Raw genomic sequence first — 6,241 nt, forward strand, 5'->3', positions numbered from 1 at the left:
TTGTTTGGAAGAGTTCTCCAACCTACAGTTTTCAGACAATTAAAATTTTGTAATTTTGAAAACATGTGCCTGTTTTTTAGTGTTTGCTCCACATTTTCTTTTCCTTTTGTTTTTGGGGGGGGTGGGGGTTAGGGAGAGGCAGGGAAAGGAGAGGGAAGGACCTCAAATTAGAAAACCGTATCTTTCCCCCAAAGATCTGCTTAAACATGACTTTGTCTACTTTGGATGCAACCCTGGGTTTTATGGATTCATTACAAGATAGTACAAAGAATTTCTTACTATTGCTTAACTTTGTTCTGAAAGGCAATTAAGTATCTTTTTTCAAATATATTTAGGTGACTTATTTCAGCAGTTAAAAGATACTTCAAGGGGAGCACATGCTAAACATCTCTGCAGGCATTGCTTACTGTGTTAAGGACTTACTCAATATTTGAAAAAGTAGACTTCTATTCTACTTTTTGCTTTTTTATTCCTAATTTTACAAATAGTGAATCAGCTCCCTCTGACATGGGACATATAACATTCTGTACATAATGTTCAAAGTAGATAAACCATCTGAACTAATTTCCCCTTTGACTTCCTATAATCTAAAGAAGTAAATGCATATCTTTTTCATCACCTGTCCTTCATATGGGGAAGAGCAGCAGGTAAAGATCTGTCCTGTCCTACGAAGGAATCTGCAGGCAACTGACTTTACAGAGAACCCCTAAAATGCATAATTCATTTTCCAAACAAGATCCTGCCAGACCTGGAGAGTTTGTATCTAAAAACATCCTGATGTAATTTTATCCAGCAAACTCATACCATTATTATTCTTGGCCTAGTTTCCTAAGTTATTGAAAAAGTGTAATCATTGCATGTGTCTTCCCCTCATAACTTCTATGGACATGGCCAACTTCAATTGCCTTTTAAGAGGAACAGAGATGTCAGATGTATTCAGCTCCACAAGGCTGTTAAACTGAAATGAGGAGGAGCTCCACTGGAAAATGGCAACAGTTTTAGACATCAGTAAATTTGAAATATTGTGGGAATTCTAGGTCTGGGACAGGTTTTGTTGGCATTTGCACTGTAGATCAGACGAGATCTACCCACAAGATAGAAAGTTATGGATTAGACCTCAGTAATGTTGCTGCCCACAAAACTGTAGAGTGACTGATATATTTTTACTTTTTTTTTAAGACAAAAGTGCTCGAGTAGTCCCAATCTGCTGCACACCAAATGGCTGTCTGCATCTGCCATCCAGGCTGCCTGCTAATTCCATAGAAAATATTGCCTCTGCCTCCTGAGAATCACTGCTGCCATTCCCTCTTCCCACTTATTAAGGAGAGGACCTGGAGTTCTACTACTGTGAGGCACTTCAACCCAGAAGCCTTTATCCCTATGTCACATTCTGTGAGCAGGTCCCACAACTGGCCTCCGGCCCTGCCTCCTAAAAACAGCTGGACAGCTAATCACATGAGCCATAAAATCTTATGCAGTAATTTAATCACAATTATATTTGCATTATTTCATGACATTGTTATAGCTTTGGTTGGCTGCTGGAATTCTGTGTCTCTGCCTTCTTTTCTTGTAAGTGAAGTTCTCATCTGCCAGCTAAACAACATACAGTTATGCTCTATCTATAAGAACTAAAAAGCCACTCAAAACACACTGAATTGAAAAATCACACAGTCTCTCAGTCAAGATTTTTCCTGGAACTGATAAATACTAGATAGACTGCAAGGGAAATTGAAAATAAACTTTAAAATATGGCTCTAAGAGCAAACCAAATTGGACAGTCTTATGGAAACTTAGAAAATCAAGTTCAAGCCACAGAGATTTTAAATAAAAAGGCAGAAAGAGCAGATCCTTAGATTGTGTAAACACATAGAACATAATATTTGTTTTGACTGAAAGATTTCCCACTATATTTTTAAAAATACGTTTACTCACATAATACAAAATTGTACGTACAAAGAATAATGTGCATTTTATACCCTGATATCATCCATCCCATCTCTCAGATGAAAACCAATTGCACTATATGCCTTAAATATTTTGTCACTGGAAGTTTAGCTAGAAAAACAAATGCCTAAAAATGTTATTGTTCAGCTCTTGAAAGAATTCTGGTTTTCATTACAGCAAAGAATAGTTATAAAAGCTGCATTTCAAAGACTGCGTATGGTAACACAGACTGACATAAGGTACCTAAATGAAGCCCATGGTGAGAGTACATCATGGCATATTTGCATCAATAGTCACTGGATATTTGCTATCAATTGGAATGGAATTAAAGTGTCTAATAGCATCTAGAGCATAGATAGTCAAAGCATTAATCCTGCCATCACTTTCCTTTTGTTCTTAATTAGTTCAGATGAGACAGGAAAAGCCATCTCTGGCATTGGGAAGCCCTAGATATGTATCCTTTTGTGATTCTAAGCAGGTCATACCAGAAAAAGCCCAGCATATCAAGAGGTGGGCAACTAGCCATGCAGCACCAAAGATCCCACAGATCTCATCTGTTCCTTCCAAAACAAAGGTGGGCATGAGAAGAGAGATGGAAGAGATTGGGTGCGCACTCTGCAATCCGAGGTGCCTCCCTCCTCAAGTAGCTGGCAGAGCAGGATACTTCAGCTAGAAAGGGCAAAGCAGAGCCAGGGAAAGGCAGTGATGGGAACCAGGCATGCTCAATAGTTATTTATTTCTACAGCTGTGCAGGAAATTTCAGCTGTTGGCAGCCTGCCTTGGCAAGCCACACCTTGTCACCCTTTCTGAGCAGACAGAAAAGGAAGAAGGGGAGCCAAGTGAGATCCCTCTCTGGGTTCAGCCACCAGTCCACCTGGAGCCAGCAGTATCTGAAATGTGATGTTTGAGTACCTGCTTGGCTTTGCTCAGGGGTTAGAGATTTCTGCCTCACCCTCAAATTGGGGAATAGTTGTTGGCCTAAGTGCTGAAATGGCAAATGCTGGTAGGACTGTGAAACACATAGAAAGGTTAGATGCTTTCCCTTCTCAGCACGGGAAAGAGCTCAGCTGAAGTACTCTGCCCCATTTGGACTCCACACTTCAGAGATGGAGCCAAATGGAGATAGCCCTGAGGGGAGCGATGGAAACTAACCTGAGGTTCAGAAAACCTGACATACAGGGAAAGACAGAATAAACAAGTTGTTTACAGAAAAAAGCTGAGAAGAGACTTGAGAACAATCTTTGGTGTATAAGGCTGCAAAAAGAAAAGGAGGAACAAACTATTTTCCAGGTCCAGTGTAGACAGGATAACAAGCAATATGCTTAATTTGCAGCATGAGAAATCTGGGGAAAGGAGTCCTTTAACAAAAAAGAAAACCAAACACTGGCGAGTTTGTCTGGAGAGCTCATCATGGGCGGTATTTAGGAACGGAGCAGACAGATCTGTATGACAAAGTGATGTTGGTTTAACGGATCCTTCCTTGGGACAGGGAGTGGACTTCACAACTTTTCTGAGATCATAGCTTGAGAAAATTCTAAATGAGGTAAACTGTGTGTCATGGTCACACTACAGACCCCGAGACATCACGTGTGAATCAAAGTCAGCAAGGACTGTGCCATACCAAAAGGCCAAATGGATTCCTTGGCACTTCAGCGGAGGATCGTGGGTACTTCTTTTGGCCACGTTCTTCTAAGGTATGTGAAACATTACCTATTGACACTCCCTTCCCTTTGCAATTTCCAAGTGATTTCTGCTTATCTGGGAGCTGATTCAGAGGACAGTCTTTGTTAGGTCACTGTTAGGGCCTCACTTGGCCTCCTTTCCCACGAGGGAGGAAGTGGTCTGGGAAAAAAAAGTCATGTCCTCACAATAGTTGTTAGAAATCACAGCTTTTTTGGAGCGTCAAGACAAGTCTCTTAAATCTGCTTCCAGATTTAGATTAACAGGGACACCGAGCATGTCTACAATAAGCAGAGGCCTGGGATGAGAAATAGACTATTTCTTGAATAAGTCAAAAAAAGAGGAGTAAAGAGAGCCATATTACACATACCTCCTGTATTTGTAAAGGGGCCAGGAGCCTTCTGGCCACTCCCAGCTCAGGTGAATCCTCTTCTTCCATCAACCCCACACCAGCAGGACTCCTTCCAGGAAGGGCTGCCATGCTTTTCTGCTTGCTGGTGGAACAATGTCCTTGCCCTCATTCAGCTCTGCAGGAAGCACATTTTGGTGAGTGCTGCAGTTTAAGGAATGTAGGAATGTTAATTATTAGAGCTTCAAAAGATACAAGTTCCAGTGGGCTGGATTCCAGAGCTCTGAATGAAATAAAAACCCCATCTTGATCTCCCCCAGCCCACAGTTTGGGTAGTTAGTGGAAAAAAAGAATTGAGTACACACACAAGAGGGTTTACCAGCACAAAACAACAGCACACAGCTTTAGGACATGGGGACATGTTAAAGTAGGAGCTGTTGTTGGGCAATGTTCCTTACACAGACTTACCCTTCACTGCTGTTAAGAAAATTCCACTGGAAGATTTCAGTGTTATGTTTACAGTGCTCTCCTTTAAAACAGATGTAAACAGATCCCCTCCTTCCCTACTGTTTGTTTGGAGTTCACATTTCAGTTCCTATGTTGTGACCGTGTTATATAATGGGTGCCACTGGCATTCTGAATGCCATAAGCAAAAAAGAATCACTTAAAATATATCAGAACTGAGTTTCTCTGTCTGGAGTTTCTCATCAAGTCCCACTAGAGTTTCTTGCTGTTCCTCCCCTTTTGCAGAAGAATATGTAAAGCTGTTCTTTGGCCTACCTCTCTGTCCGAGGAAGCCTGTGAGAGAAGCAAAAAAAACTATGAGACATGTTCATCCTCTGGTTGCTGGAAAGCTGTGATTTGAGGCACTGGATGTAGGAAGAATAACACAAATAGTTCTCTACCTCTGGTTACACAGGTAAGACAGCACAATCCAGGGCAGAAGTTCAAAATTTGGTCTGTTGCGCCCAGGCTCCTACTGTGGTACACACAGACAAAACTAGCTTGTTTAGGTTATGATTAAGATGATGATGTGGCTCATCTAGTAAAATATGAGACCAGACAGTATCTAAAGGAATATGAAGTGTCTGCACAGAAGGAAAGGAAGGGTAACTCATTCTCCCATGAGAGCTTCCAACACAGCTGAACACAGAAGAAAACAGCACAACCACATTCTGTACCCTCAAAAGCATTTTTTCATTGAGTGAGAGAAGAAGAAAACCACATGAAGATGGATTCAGGCATGGATGCATGCCTCCTTCTAATAGAGGCAGACACATGAGCTTCTCCTTGCCAGCACACTGGTGCAAGCCATCTGAATTTCAGAAGGCGCCAATCTCCAGCTTTTTCTCCTGTTCAGACACCCTGTTTTATGAACCACAGAGGTGAAGTGGATCCCATTTCTGAAGGTCAAAATCTCTGGTATTCACTGCTAGCATGTGAAATGTCTTCTCCTCTCCTGATGGCTGCAGCACGTGTCTGAATGGATGTGGCACAAGGTAGAAGTACAAACCCCTAACTCTTGTTCTGTTTCTTACTTGCTGGATGCTCTGAGGCAAGTCACTTCAATCTTCTGTGGCTCAAGTTCCCCATATGTGAACTGGTACTGCTAATACCTCTCCAAAATCTCTGGAAATGGATGACTGACAAGTTCTAGATACTGTAAGCACTCTCACAAAAATACAAGTAATTTAAAAGAAGTCAGGAAAATTCCAGCAGTTCAGACTCTAAGGAGAAGGAGTAAAGTCCAAACCTAAGAATCTGTCTAGTGAGAATGCGGAGTTTCTCATTTAATTAAAATATAGACAGCTAGCTCAAACTCCACTTCTTACCTCACTGCCTGTGACTAATTCACAACGATTCACTAGCACCCAAACAAGGGAGGATTTTCTGTGAGTAGGTAAAAGAAAAGTTTGAGGGAGGTCTCTCTGGGATCTATAAAAACTATGCATATTACACTCTCAACAAGTTCCAAAAACATCAAGATTGAAAAATTGCATTTCAATACAGCCAAGAGTTCAAGTACTATAAAAGCACCATTAAAATGTACATTTGTATTGCATCACTGAGGCAGAGCATCAAAGGATACACATTAGAATTTTACTTCACTGGCTTTATTTTACTTTACTTAATCTAGACATTGCTATATCCTGGCTGCACTACAACTATCTCTTTATGACTTTGCCATTACCATCCAAATATATACACAAAGTGCTAGAAGTTGTTTCAGTGGATTGCACTGAAGAACATCATTCTTAAAAAAATAAT

This window comes from Fringilla coelebs (genome assembly GCF_963513975.1).
Source record: "Fringilla coelebs genome assembly, chromosome: 3".
Classification (NCBI taxonomy): Eukaryota; Metazoa; Chordata; class Aves; order Passeriformes; family Fringillidae; genus Fringilla; species Fringilla coelebs.